This window comes from Equus przewalskii, chromosome 16 (assembly GCF_037783145.1).
Source record: "Equus przewalskii isolate Varuska chromosome 16, EquPr2, whole genome shotgun sequence".
Classification (NCBI taxonomy): Eukaryota; Metazoa; Chordata; class Mammalia; order Perissodactyla; family Equidae; genus Equus; species Equus przewalskii.
In genome coordinates, this window is record NC_091846.1 from 19,025,622 (window position 1) to 19,041,428 (window position 15,807).

Consider the following 15,807-nt stretch of genomic DNA (forward strand, 5'->3'; position numbering starts at 1 on the left):
TTGTGATCTTGGACAAACTCGTTAACCTCCCTGGGTCTCAATGTCCCTGTCTGGAGACACATAGCTCACAAAGTTGGTGTAGAGATTATATTATTAAATACACGTCAAGCGCCTTCACCAGTGCCTACACAAAGCAAGTTTCTCAGCAAATCTTACCTGGGATTACGTACAGTGGTTCCCTGACAGCAAATGCGAAGCAGACTAGGCTCTTTGGGCTTAAGCTTTTAATGTCCAAATAACACCCCATTTAGCATACTATATAGAAATACAAAGAGTGGTCCTGATTTCTGGTATAAACATTGGCAAGTTATTTCTTTAACATCCTAAACACTGTGAGTATAAGTAGTAGATGTGCTCATAACTACTTCTTCATAGATATGCAATTCCACATATTAATTTCAGGGCCTAATTTATTCTGACTGGATCTAGTCCCTCCTTCTTGTTCTCTGTTCTCATCTCCTGCCATTGGCCCATCACTGCCAGCTCCGGAAACACAACCTCAACATGGCCTATGGCCCATCCCAAACTCAATTGTTCACCAGTTCTGCTGCTGCTATTTATTACCAAATTGGCTTCTTTAACACTTTCAAACATTCTGCTTTGCCAAGCCTGTATAACTTCTACATAAAGTCAACAAACAGCTGTTGATTTTTATAGTCACCACACCCTCTCAAACGCTAGAAAACCGTCAAATTCCCTGAAAGTAAATTTCATATTTAAAAATATTTTTTAAATGGAAAAAAAAAAGCCCCCTCTTTTACTTGAATTGTGTCTTATGGGATTGGTCATAAAACTTTAAGTAATAGAACTTTGGATAGGTTATTCCTAGCACCCCAAATGTATCCTGCGTTATATCCAGTCATAACTCACTGACGTCATAGGTTGGAAAGGAACATTCAAAATGAAAAGTGGTGTTACAGATCTGGGAAAATTTTTTTCTTCTTCACAAGCTTCCTTTTAGTCTTAAATCAAGTTTTAAATATGTGGAAATTAATTTAAAATTACTCATTAATGACTTTCCTCTTTGATTCATGTAACTTTCAAACAATCATTATTTATGAATATCATCTTGTGAATCCCCAGAATCAATTGGTTTTTTAAAAGGTGAAGCAAACAATCTTGTCATAATGTTATTTTTACAACTGTGAGCAAGGAACCCATAGCAAATTCCTGCTACATCTCATATTTTAGAAGGAATTTTTCCTGTAATATCCCATACTTGAAATTTAAATATTTTGTTCTGACATGCAAAAACCAAAGTTTAATGTAATGAATGAGGGGGCCATGTTACTGATTGAGAACACAGCACAAAAGCAACAGAAGAATCTTTTAATAAGAGATGGCTCAAAACAGCCAAAGTCCAACCTACATAAAGCATTGCTCTGCCTTGATTTGCTTGAACAAGAAGTTCTAGTCACAAAGCATTCACCATGGGGATTGTGCTTGGAGGATAAGAACATCCGGACCCAGCCATAGTAGAGTAGAAACAGATGGCGACTTGGAGAGAAGTGGCTTTTCTACTGCTGAGAGGTGCTCATGTTTTTCCCCCTGTTTTCCTAATAATAATAAACAACTAGGATAACAAGGAAATTGTTTAGGTGTCTCTATCTAATTAGCTTCAAAAAATACTTCATAGAGTCTAGAACTTTCCAAAGAAATTGTACATTTGTATCACAAGATGCTATAGTAATAAGAAAACATTACATGTTAAACAAAATATCAATAAAGATCACATCATTATCTTTATACCAGAAATATTTCATTGGATTTTGAATGCGGCCTAGTGCTTACTTTGCTGTTCTCCCATTATCCCTCCTCCTTCACCAAATAAAAAGGAAATTACAACATTGTTTAGTGCATATATATAAACTTTGAAGCTAGACTGTCTGGGTTCAAATCCTGACTCAGTGGTTCACTAGCTGTGCCCTGGGGCAAACAAGTTATTTAACTTCTCTGTACTTTACTTTCTTCACCTGTAAAATGGGAATAATACCTTATAGAGTTGATGTGAGAATTAAATGAATTAACTTAATACATGTCAGCACTTAAAACAATGCCAGCACATAGTAGGCACTCAATAAATGTTATGTTAATTTTATTATAATCTTTCAACAGACCTTTCTTCAGGCTGATCATTGATAAATTACGAAATTCCTATCCTTTTCGGTGACAACTGTATAACCTTGAGCGAGTCCTTACTTTCTGCGACTCCCACAGTCATGCAAATTCACTGAGACGTCATACTCCCATCACCTAAGCTGCTACCTAGGACTCACACAATAAGCAGTTCTTGATTACTTGGAAAAAATGCATATCTGTAAGATTCTCTGGGATGTTACTCATAGTGAGCCCTTCTTTATTAAGTTTTTCAAAAGTTGTAGCAGTCAACAAAGCTCTTAAGAGAAATTAGATAAGGAAACAATGTCCATCAGTTCTGAAAGCTTGGTTAAGCCAATTTTGAAGACTAGATTCTAATATTAGGCCAGTTGGTACCCAAAGGTTTCTCTTTGGTTTCTGCTCCCTGTAAGCCAGTACTGCCTTCAGGAGGCTCATACATTACGTAAATGAGCAGAAACAGTGGAGGAGCTAGCAGCTGTGGGAAAACTGACAAATTACTTGGCCCCATCAGGAAAAAGGATTCTTAATTAAAACATTTTGTCCCAAAACTCATATGTAGCAAAGTCAATCTTCAACCACTGAACATCCACCTTTGTTTTCTTTAATTGGTATATTTAACTGAACGAGGTTTACATTAACTGGTATTTAGTCTTATTTGCAGTTTTATGCAGTTCTTTGCTAAACTTCTCTTACTAAATTCCTAGATATTTATTCAGGGTGTCCTTTCTCCTCCTCCGTCATCTACTGATGATGCTAACATCATGCATATCTTACAGCTGTCAGGCACTGTTAAGGGGTGTGGCTAGCTTCTCCTAGGAGCTCATTAAAGCCATACCCAGGGGAGTAACTGGAATCATTCAACACTCATTCAACGGGTATTTAGAGAGCACCTAGTCTGAGCATAACCAAACATTACGGTGACATCTAGGCAGGCTTTTTCCATTTTCCAGCCCCCATTTTACTAAAAGGATTTGGATTTAGCAAATCATGTCATCAGTTTCCTTTCTTATTCCTATAGACAAGCTGGTGCCTTCCATTTATCAGGAGTAAAGCGTTTTTTTCCTTGTTACTTATAAGTAAAATCACGGCAAATCTGCTTCTAATCTTGCCATTTCTGAGCTTGCTCTAAGGTTGTTCTGAACTCTGTTCAAGTCACCCAAGCCAGGATCTATGAAGCACCAGATACTCTGCTCAACCACATGCTGAGGGTGGTAGGGCTTTTTGTCCCTCTGGGATCTGTGATCTAAAATGACCACCTGTGATCTGGTCAACATAAAATGGATAAACAGAATTGTAATTGCACTACAAAACCAGACGAAATACAGGGCTGATTTTAGAATGAGTGACCCTTTCGTAAATTGGTTGTCAGAGGAGAATCACGGCTATTACTTTAGTCCCACTTACATTTTTTGTTTGCTCTCAGAAATCCGGTTGTTCTCTCCTCATTTGATAGTTGAGGAGACTGAAGCCTGATGGGGTAAACACCCTGCAAATCCTCACAGAGGCCGAGAGACCGGACCTCGGGCTCCTGACAGACAGGACACTCTGCACTGCGCAAGGATGGCCTCCTCCTTTCTGCACTGAGCAACAATCGCCAATTGCCCAAAACCCAAGAGTGTTAGGAACATATTAACTTAAGAATTTCATGTTAGATGTGAGATGACAATGAGGATGATGAAGAGTAGGGTTTTTTCTTTCAATTTAATACATTTGATTGAGTGAAAAGTTTGTGCCAGCCACTGCCCTGAGCCCTCAGGTAGCAAAGACGATTTTCTTGAGGAAGACAAACACGTGAAAAACACTGCAACATAATCAGTGCTGGAAGGGAGGTACTTAATGGGGGCAGGGGACACAGAGGAAGCTCCTTATCTCTGCTTGAGGATATCAGGGAGGACCTGAGGAGTCCCCAGATGGACAAAGAATGGAAGGGTATCTGTGCATTGGAAACAGCATGTGCAAGGTTTGGGAAATGAGAAAGGGTGTGGCTTCTGTAAGGAACCGTACACAGTTTGCAGGATATTTGTGTCAATGTAGGAAATGTGCCAGATCTTGAAGGGCCTTCCATCTCATGCCGAGAAGTTTGGATGATTTCTGCAGACATTTGGAAGTCACTAAAGAGGACTCCCTAAGAGGAATGTCATGGTCAGATTTGCATTTTAAAAAGGGTGCTCTGGCTGCCATGTGTGGGATCAATTAGAGGAGGGCAAGATAGAGGCAGAGCAATTTTAGAAAATTAATGAAACAATACAAGCATGAAACGATAAGGCAGCAATAGGGCTAGAGCAAGCAGGGATAACACTGACACAGCTTTGATGACCTGCTAGATGCAGGGAGCTAGTGAGAGACAGGAGAATTTCAAAGTGACTCCTAAGCTTCTGACTTGAGGGGTCAGTTGTGTGATGGTGCTTTCAGAATATAGGGTAGTTTGGGGAGAAAGAGGATGTGTTGGGTTCCAGGTTGGGAGGACCATTTTGAAGATGGAAGGAGCAGGGTCAAGAGCTGGGAATACATATTGGAGAATTTTCATCTTGTGGGTGGTAGTTGAAGCTCTGAGTGTGGATAGGGTTGCCTGGAAAGATGTGGAGAGCGAAAAGAGAAAAGTAACGAGGACAATACCAGGATGGCCAATACTTGAGAGTAAGAAGAAGAGGTGAAGCTGACAAAGGGAAATAATAATAAGTGGTCTGAAAACAGGAGGAAATCCAGGAGAGAGTGTGGTCATGGAAGCACAGAGAAGTGAGTGTCAACTGTCACCAGAGGCCAAGTAGGACACAATCTGAAAGGGAGACATTGAATTTGGAAACCAGAAAGTCATTTATTTGTTCAAGTCAGTGAATATGCATTAAGCACCTATTAAGTGAATATGCTGCTCAAGGCACCAGGGATAAATCAATGAACAAAACAGAAAATAAAAACCCTGCCCTCTAGGCTTACATTCTAGTGGGAGACACAGACAACAAACAAATAAATATGTGAAATTTTAATATGTTGGATAAGCACTATGGAGAAAAATAAACAGGAAGGAGGTGTGGAGTTGGGGTTGAGAGAGATGTGGATGCAATGTAACATAGAGTGATTCAAAGGTTTTGGTGAGCAAGTGCAAAGGCATTGAAATTAGAGTGATTTTTACTTGTATCAGTTTCAATCTAGTGAAAGTAAAAGTAAGACTGCAGCGACTTGAAGAGTGAATGAGAAGAAAAAGAAGAAAAGAGCTAGCGAAAGAGAAAGGAATGGAGTAAATAACTTCTCCATGAAACCTGATGCTAAAGAGAAGGCATGAGATCCTAAGTGCAGGTAGAATGGATGGGGAAAGAGTAGATGAAGGTTTGGAAACTGATAATTTCACAGGGTGGAGGCTGGGAATCGGGGCTGCGAAGCTGCACAACTCCAGGGACGTCCGTTGCTCCCTGTAATTGTGAAATGGGATCTTCCCAATTCCCTCACTCCATTAACTCCATTTTTGCTATGAATTAGGAAGCAAGGATGTCTATTTTCAATAGAAAGAGAACAGTGATGTCATGTGGGGCTTCAACTGGTTGGGACACTAATAGTAAAGAAATAAGTAAAATTTCTCGAAAGAGTTGATGTCAGAAATAGAAATGAAAGTTGAATCTAGGGACAAGCAAAATGGTGGCCAAGTGGCACTGAGAGCTGGGAGGATGGTTGGGCCATACATTGCACCCTTCACTCACATCATCTCACCCAATCTTGCCAACAGTCTAGCAAGAAGAGCTTATTCTGACTTTATGGATGAGAAATCCGAAGTCCACCGTGGGGAAGTACCATGCACAAGCTCATGAAGCTGGGAGGTGGTAGAGCCAAGATTCCAGAGATGATGAACTTTCCCCTACAACATGCCACTTGAGATACAAAGAGGAATAGAATATACAGTCGCTGCTCTCAGCTCTCACACACTATTGGGAACAAAAGCATATAAATAACTATAAAACAATGAGATGAACGTGAAACTCGTTTATGAGCAAAGTGCCGTGGGAATATAGGCTTGTAAATTCTCCCAGGCGGCTTATATTTACGGTCAGCAGGAAGGGAGAACAGGAATGACGAAGGCAAGATATTAATAAAATCTCACGATAATACAATGAGTATCCTTCACTGCTACTTTATTTTAAAATATGTATCCATCATTTCTCATTTTGAACCAGCAACTTCTTTAGTTAATATGTAGTTGGTTATTATGAGCCTGATTTGCAGATTTTTAAAAGTAGAGAGTTTAAGACTCATATAGTTAAAGTGAAGTGCTTCGAGATACGAAAACTTTTATATTTTGTATAAGGAATGAGGGAAATAGGAATTTAAATGTATAGTTATAGACTAAATGTATATATAGATATAGCAAAGACTATATCTAGTTTTTGCACGAAGAAACGCTAGAAGGAAAAACCAAAAACCTCTCGGGTAGAGGTGTGGGGAACGATTAGAAGGGATAGGCATATAAGTGAGACTTTTCTGAGTACATCCTTTTACAGAGTTTTTGTTTGTGATCCTTGCAAATGTTTTACATGTTTTTAAAAAAGCAAACCCTAAAATTAAAAACAGACTGAAACAAATTAATCAAACTATGTATCAAATGGGTAAGATAACCACACAGAGACAAGAATTTTGAGTGAATTTTTTAACACAATGCTCTGATTATATATCTTACTCCTACATATTCTAAGGACAAAAATCATTTTGAAGACATCTTAAACTGCACCCTGTACTTCTATTTTGAGTTGTAATCATAGCATTTTTGAGAGTACTTTGTGTATATTGTAGAATAAAGCAAATAAATACTTTGAAATTATTAGAACCAAGATGTTTAGTGTAAGAAAAACAGTGTACAAATATGAAATTATAGAAGTTAAGAAAAAATGTAATGTTAATATCTGAACTGACCTGTGCATCAAAGGACACAATCAACAGGTGAAAAAAGCAACTTAGAGAATGGAAAAAAATATTTGCAAATCACATCTCTGATATAGGATTAATATCCTGATATATAAAGAACTCCTACAACTCAATAATAATTTTCAAAAAATAGATAATCTGATCAAAAAATGGGCAAAGGACTTGAACAGACATTTCTCCAAAGAAAATATACAAATGGCCAACAAGCATGTGAAAAGATGTTCAACATCACTAATCATTAGGAGTATACAAATCAAAACCACATTGAGATATGACTTCACACCCATTAGGATGGCTACTAGTATTTTTAAAAAACACAAAAATAGCAAGTGTTGGTGAGGATGCGAAGAAATCAGAACCCTTGTGCACACTGTTGATAGGAATGTAAAATGGTGCAACTGCTGTGGAAAACAGTGTGGCAGCTCCTCAAAAAATTGAACATAGGATTACCATATGATCCAGTGTTGTCATTTCTGAGTATATACTCAAAAGGATTAAAATCAAGGCCTTAAAGAGATATTTGTACACCCATGTTCATAGCAGCATCATTCACAATGGCCAAGAGGTGGAAGCAATCCAGATATCCATCAGCTGATAAATGGATAAACAAAACGTGGTATATACATACATTGGAATATTATTCTGCCTTAAAAAAGAAGGAAATTCTGACACTTGCTACAACATGGATGAACCTTGAAGACATTATGTTAAGTGAAATAAGCCAGTAACAAAAAGACAAATAATGTATGATTACACTTATATGAGATACCTAGAGTAGGGAAATTCCTTAGAGACATAAAGTAGAATGGTAGTTGCCAGGGGCTGGGGCAAGGGTACAACGAGGAGTGGTTGTTTAATGGGTTTAAGGGTTTCAATTTTGCAAGATGAAAAAGTTCTGCAGATTGTTTGTACAACAATGTGAATACATTTTACATCACTGAACTGTACAGTCAAAAATGATTAAGATGGTAAATTTTGTTATAGATATTTTACCACAATTTTTTAAAATCTGAATCAAAACAGCAGTATGAGCTCCCGATTTTTAAAAATATATTTCTTAGTGCTGTCCTTTGAAAGGACCAGAAGCAATGGCATCCTTAGTCTTGGTTTCTCATGCCATTTCCCACCAAAAGGACCAGAACTCCTTAGACAAATGCCTGATTTCAGCCCTGGGCAGAGAAATACAAGATGAGCCCAGGACATCTTAATGCACCAAAAAGCAGGAAAGCTCTGAAAGACTAATGGGGATGTGCCAAAAGGACACAAGAGCCAGGGTGAAGAGGCTCCCACTGGACAGATCCAAACAATCCGGACATCAAAAGGAATAACTGATTGTAAAATATTAAATTTTTAAAACTCGATGAGTTCATGGAGACAGAAATTATTACACCAACACCCTACTCTAATATTTGATAATTAAAGGGGAAGAATTAAGCATTCATCCTACCTTTTTGTAAGGAACTGTAGTTCATCGCCAGTGGATGAGGGGAAGCTCTACGGAAGAATGCAGTTAATACATGTGGAAAGAATAATAGAAAGAGAAAATCACCATTTTGCTACCTCCAATAAACTTGTTGATTCAGGCAAAGATTATATATGGAATCTAAAACCATTAGGTAAAGTGTTGTAGAGAAACAAGATATTCACACAGTGCCAATGTATCACCCATAGATTACTTACTAATTACAAAGGGAAACATTATCAAGAACTGTGAAGGGTCTGAGAAAGCCCTATCTGCAAACTGACCAGGTAGCCAGCCAGTCTCTTGGATATCTTCAAAAGACACAGGACTTCTGGCTTCATGAGAACTTATTCCTCACTGTGTATCAGCATTTTTGTGTTGGTTCCTCAAAACCCACAGGGCAAAGCAAAGAGGGCCAGGTGACACCTGCACACCATGGGTTGTATAACAATGAAAGAACCCTGAACTTAGGGAACCCTAATCTTTTATACTGGACAGTAAGCATGCCTGCCCTTGGCTGCAGAGACTGACACTATGTCTACCTTCCAAGGCTGTTTGCTATCCAAACTTCCTCGAAAACATAGTCCAGCGGGAAAAAAGGGCATTCAGTGCCTTGCTCACAAGTTGTCCAGAAAAACGAGAGACCTGTGGAGAACTGTCTCTCCATACATACACAAAGTGGAGAGGTCTGGCCATTGCCACCTTAATCAAGTGTTCAAACTTAGCATCACTAATGATGGGACACCTGTGCCTCCTGATGGGCTGCAACACAGAGCACACAGGCTCCCTATGAGTCTTCACACGGAATTGAATCAAATCTTTAAACATAACGTCCCGGTTACAAGACTTACCAGGAAGACAGGGACAAGTTACCACCACCAGGAAGCAATCAGACAAATCTACATTTGACAAAGACAACTGGTCCAGTCAATTTAAAAAATCAATGTCGTTTTCTAAAAAAGGATACGTGGAGGGAGAATCTAGTATAAAAGAAGACATAACCAAATACAATGCATGAATCTTGATTGGATTCTGAAGCAGAAAAAAGACACTTTGGGGACAACTGGGGAAATTCGAATGTGGACCGGATATTAGATTATTTTAAGGAATTGTTTTCTTAGGTGATAATATGGGTTTTGCAGCTGAATGTCCTTATTCTTAGAAAATACATTTTGAAGAGTTATGTATATCTGCAACATATATTCAAGTTGTTCAGCAACACACCCACTCACTCAGACATTAGATTGAACTACAGGAAATTTTTCCTATTCAACCATTTTCTATTACAATTTCATATGGTTTAACCTAATAAATAAACAAAACAAATATAGCAAATGTTAACAGTTGTTGAATATGGTGGTTGATATACAAGTGTTATTGTACTATTGTTTTGACTTTTCTGATTATTTGAAAATTTTACTAATAAAATTTTGAGAAAACAAAATAAGAAAAAAGATAGTTTGACATAAAAACTCACTGAGGAAGTCAATCCTGCCTTTGCCATTTAGTAGCTATGTGACAGCCATGATGCCAAGAGAAGGTTCTTGGGGAGGGGAAGGGAACTGGGAAGGCTTGATTCTATCCACATCCTCCTTGGGGACCCCACCCACGCAGCCCCAATAAGCATAACCCTACTTAAGAACAGGGTAATTTAGCACAAGTTTCCTAAGTACTAGATTTTTGCTCCTAAGGCCCACCCACCAGATGCTACGTGACCCAGGCGAGTTACTTAATTTCTCCAAGGACTTATTATTCAGTAGATCTGAAGGATGAAGAGGAAAGAGGAGTTTAGGATGACTTCCAGATTTCTGGCCAGAGTGACACCTCAGGAAGAGGAGGCGTAAGCATCCCTGGGTGGTTGGGAGCTATTTCAGGCCAAAGGACTCAAAGAGGAAAGAGACCTTCTCTTTAGAAGTGATTTGGGTACTGTCTAATTTTAACGAAATGGGATTTCTTTCTGTACCCCAAGCTGATGAAGAGGAATACAGCAATTATGTCTATTTTCCAAATGTTCTATAACAAGCACATACTGCTTTACTTTTAAAGAAAAATTATAAAGTAGTTCTGGTATAAAGCTCAGAAACAGCAAAAGCTGACACAAGATTTTGTATATTATGAGCCACATTTTTAATTGAGAGATTATATGATTATGAGCTAAATAGTAAGCTTTCAAGTTCATGCATTTGAACTTAGGAAATAAATTTACATCAATCAATGAATAATAAGAAGATGCAGCTTGGTGTGTTTCGGCAGCAGCTGAGGGAGAAACTGACAACAGCAATAATTGCATGCTCAGGGCACCCACACTGGCAGCAGAGGTGGCATCCGGAGAAGAGGTGGGCAGTGAGAGACAGCTCACGGTTGGAATGCCGGGAGACAGAAGACATGACAGGGCAGCTGGGGCTATGAGCCATGCAAGATCCCCAAGGAAGGAAGAAACATGGGTGGGGCAGGTTGGAGGTCCAGTAACACCACCAGGAGCAAATTCTACTAATAGGAGCCACACGATGGCTCACCAATTAGATTCCTAGGCATTAGTAATAGGTTACCCCTGACCCTCACCCTAACGCTGTAAGGCAGGATTGTTACGTTTGGTTTTTGCTTTGTCAAAGTTAAAAAAGAAAAGAAAGGCAAATAGGACAGGAAGACTTACAGCAAAAAGCAATTGTTCCTTGCTTTTTGCTTCCCAGCCTCAGACCCACTTTGCAAGTGCAAACCACTTTTACCTTCCTGGCTTTCCGTTGTCCTGCCGATGCTCTCCAATGGTGTATAGATAGACCATTGAGATGCTATTCATTTATTGACTCCTGCAATGCCAGGTCAAGATTGAGCTTACTTAGTATCACACCCACACACACAATAGTTACATCACTATTTTTAGTTCTATTGTTCACTTTTGAAACTCTCATTTCCTTAAACTTTTGTTTTTAGTTCTCTCAAACACAGACAGCATCTCTTGGCTCTCCATTTTGTGAGGAGGAGATTTGAGCTCCTACCTCTCCTAGACTCCCCTCCTCTACTTCTACCTCCAAACTTTTCATAAAGCTGAACTCTTAGATTTCCATGACTGAGAACATTTCCATTCCCTTCTGCAACCATAATTAAGTCTTCCATAATTGGTCCGCAGGTTAGAGTCTGTTAGATCTAACAGACAGTGACCAATAAAGAGCACTAACACCAGGATGTTTATGAAAACTTTCCTTCACGGAGAGCAAGAATTGTGTTTTTCTGTAATCAGTGTCACAACCTGTGCTGCTCAGTTGCTCAAAATCTTGGTTAGTTTGAATTTTGATGCTTACTGTTTTCTTTTCTTATTGAATGAGGACAGTTGTGCCACCTTGTCTGTTCTATCTATTGCATTCTTTTTTCTCTTTCTTTTTGAAGCCCATTGACGTCCTATTCTAACTTGATTCACAGTTGGATTTGGACTTTCTTATAGAGTCTTTTTTAAAAAAATTTCTAGTTGCTTTTCTTCTTTTCATGCATTCTTTGCTTATAGTGTAGCTTCAAGTTCCTCCAACTCTATGTTATATGAAATTCTTTTCTTTCCTGAAGCCCTATTCTTGCTGCAATATGAACTGGTGGCTAAGTCACCCACACAGCTGACATTCTTGGTCACATCTGGTATTTCCTGAATCCCACATCTTCCTCATGTTACTTTGTTGTTTTACTGATGGAATACATGCTCAAATAGGTTCTTACGAAAAGGTGTAGGGCAAGTAAGCTTTCTGAATCTTTAACAATGTCTTTATTTTGCCCTCACAAGTCATTTGACTGGGTATAGGTTTCCCAGGTCAAAAATCATTTTTCCCCTGAATTTTGAAGCTGTTATACCACTACTTCTAGTGTAGCTATAAGAAATCTAACGCCGGTATGATTCTTGTTTCTTGTAGGAGTTGGTGTTCCCTCACCCCAGGAAAGCTCTTAGGTTCTTCTCTGTATAACTTGTTCGAAAGCTTCAAATGATGTGTGGTTTTTTCCCTTCCCCCCAATCAAAATCCAGAAGGCCCTTTTTAATTGAAAGCTCCCATCTTTAGTTCTGTAAATTTTCATTGTATTGTTTCTTTGGTATCTTTCTCTCCTTAGTCTTCTCTGCTCTTTCTAGAATTCTTATTGGTCTCTTATTGAACCCCTCTGGATTGATCTTGTGTGTGTGTGCATGTTTATACTCTCATATTTTACACATTTTTGCTCAAGGTTTTGGGAGATTTTCTCTACTTTATCTTACAATCTTCTATGGAATATTTCATTTGCAAAAGTTCCTCCCCATTTTATGATTCTTGCTTTTTATAGCATCATGTTCATGCTTAATAGATGTAATGTCATTTCACATCTCTTTAGTAATAAAGAATTAGTTTTGTAGGGTTTTTATTTGACCCTTCTTATATTCCCTGAATTCTACGTTTCCTCTGGGGTCAGTTTTTCTCTGTTTAGCTTTCTTCTTCATACTGTAGGCTTTTCTCAAATATTTGGGCATTCTCAGTTGTCTGGCTATTCTTAAGAATGAGACAGGAGAAAGACTGACTAGACACTCTAAGCACAGGAGTGGAACTTGCTGACCGGCGGGCTTCAATTTAGGGTAAACAGCCAGAGATCTGTTTGTTGTGCTGTGGCCCCTCAAATGCCAGAATGTAGATGGCTTCGTGCTGGGGTACCAGTGATGACTCTAGATGCCCAAGTGTTCTCAGAAAGATCCTTCAGTGTCTTTTAAAAAGTCCCTGTTGGTCATTTTTTGGTTGGCTGGTTGGTTTTGCTCTTTTCTGTGGTCAAACTACCTAGTTGCCAGGGTTCTTGGCACCAGAGTTGAGGAGTGGTGTGGAGGACGACCATTTCATACACAGACCTTCACTGTCTTCTGTCTCCCCTTCATCCAGGAACTTCTCTGAGTCCCTGACCTCTGCAAGGTTCTACCACATAGGGAGGCACCCTCATCTCCTGCGAGACTCTTCAAGCATATCCTGAGCTATAGCTTCTTCTACTCAGTGCTCTTCCATACACTCTGTCTTCCAGAAATTCATTGAAATCACTTATCCTCTTGTTCTCTAAACCCTTTTTGGTATGTACCTTTTATATCCCATTACTATAAGTATAAGTGAGTCTTAGAAGGGATAGGAAATAAATATGTATGCTCAAATCCCCAACATGAACCAGTAGCAAGGGTAGGTATTCTTCCCATTTTACACATGGAAAACAGAGGCTTATGTGATTAAGTGACTTGCCTAAGATCACGTAGCTAGAAAGGGAAGGGCCAGGATTAAACTTGTATTCTTTTGACTCTGCTAAACTACTTCTTTTTGTCCAAACCATGACTCAGCTGGTATGACCTGGAAAAAAAAGAATTTACATAATACTATGAGTTTTAAATATGCTGTCACTTGTGCATAAAAATGACTCAGAAACTGCCCAGACTAAAAACTGTGCAACATCATTTTACAAGTTGCATACCTAGAATACAATGAGAAATCATCAAAGTCATAAAACAGCAATTTTATATTGGGTGGGTCAGGTTGGAGTGGACCAGAACTCGAGGAGAGAAAATTGGTAGGAAAGGCTGGATTATCATTTGGGTAACGGTGGCAAGGGCTTGGCACACTGAATGCTCTCAGCTCTATCAAATCTACTTTAGAAGTCACAATTGGGGAGCAATTACCCCAAAGAGGTGGTGCAGACTCCAGAGCAGTGGCATGGATGGTAGAGACTTGTTGGGAAGACAGGGCACCCCATCCACTTGGAAGCCACTCTCTCATATACATTTAATAATTGTTAAGTGACTGCCATGTACAGACACTGCAATAGACTCTAGAGACACTTTCACCTTCAGCCAGGGTGATATCTGCAAAAGATGAAGATCTCTTTGCTTCTGGAGACTTCTAGAAATCAAAACCCTACAATATCTCATAGGAACACATCACATTCATAATGGTTTAAGATTTAAAGTATTAGAATTGTTCTAGTTCAACTGCAAAGGTAGTTTTGAGGGCTTTTGAATAGCTAGTCATTTATTCCACAAATCTTTATTGAGCTTCTAGTTAATGGCAGCCACTGGGGCTAGGACCTAGGGACACAATGGTGAAGAATACGAGATTATTTCTAATGTTTACCACTTATCCACCAAAGACAATGCTGAGGCACCTAGTTTTCTCTTTCTCAGAGGCAGAGGCCAAGTTATCTTCTAAGTATGAAATGTAGAGATTGACTCTTGTTAGGGCCACAGAAAACTGGGGAGGTGGATGGTGAACATGCTATTAGCTGGTATTAGTTCTCTGTGATATTAATTTAGATGCATGATATCCTGGCGAAGAACAGATCTTAACAGAAGATCTTTCTGCTCACAGTGTTTTTCTCGAATTTTCACCTTTCCTGTGGCTGTTTTGGTCTCATTCTGACACTGTAGGAAAATTCACTGTGAAATCTGGAACAAGTGAGCATGTACCCTCTGTCCTCAAAGGTTGGGACACAAGCCTGTGAACTGGGAAAAAGAACAAAGCTTTCTAATATGATAAACAAAGAAAATGGAGATTAAAAAGTCTGGTTTCCTCTTTTTTGCATCAGCACATACCAGCTGTCAGATACCTCTGAATAATCTATTTCTTCTGTTCCTGAAAGGTAGATATTATTATTACAGCATTTCCAGAAGGAAGTATATTTTAATTTTCAATAAAAATGGCCACAAATGAAGTGGTAATGCAAAGAACAGAAGAGAAACTTTTACAGCTATAGTATTTGCATTTGTGACTTTTTCCCGTCTAATTCCACTTTCTCCACTGATCCCTGAAACCTCGCCAGCAGGCTGACACCCTGATAAACTCCAAAAGGAAGAAGGAAAACAGTCTGAAAGGCAGGGAGGGTGTGGTCGCTAGAGGGGTCATGGTGAACAAGAAGAAAAGTGCAGCTACTCCAGTGCAGGCAGATAAGGCGTGAGGTTCAAGGGCTGAAAGGAAGCACACAGATTGCAGCGTGCCCACTTGGTACTGGTGACAGACTTCCAACGGAGGAGCCCCACCTTCGGGTTCTTTTGTTTAGGCCTGACTTCCAAACAAAGCAAGCTGGACGACCAGTCCTAACATCAAGCAGCAGAAAGCTTCCTTCCTTTGGGAAAATCTAGTAAAGGCATCTCTCTAAGCCCTCTTATTGCAAAAACGGCCTGCTTTCTCCTGAAGTTTCTGCTGTTAGAGAAGACTTGCGAAGGCTGTGATAGCAGAGTGCAAAGAGGTAGGCATTTAGGATAAAAACATGAGTGCACGTCCATCCAACCCCTCAGGGCTAATTCCCCTCCCTGAGCCTCAAATTCTTCATCTGTATAATGTGGTCGGGAGGTT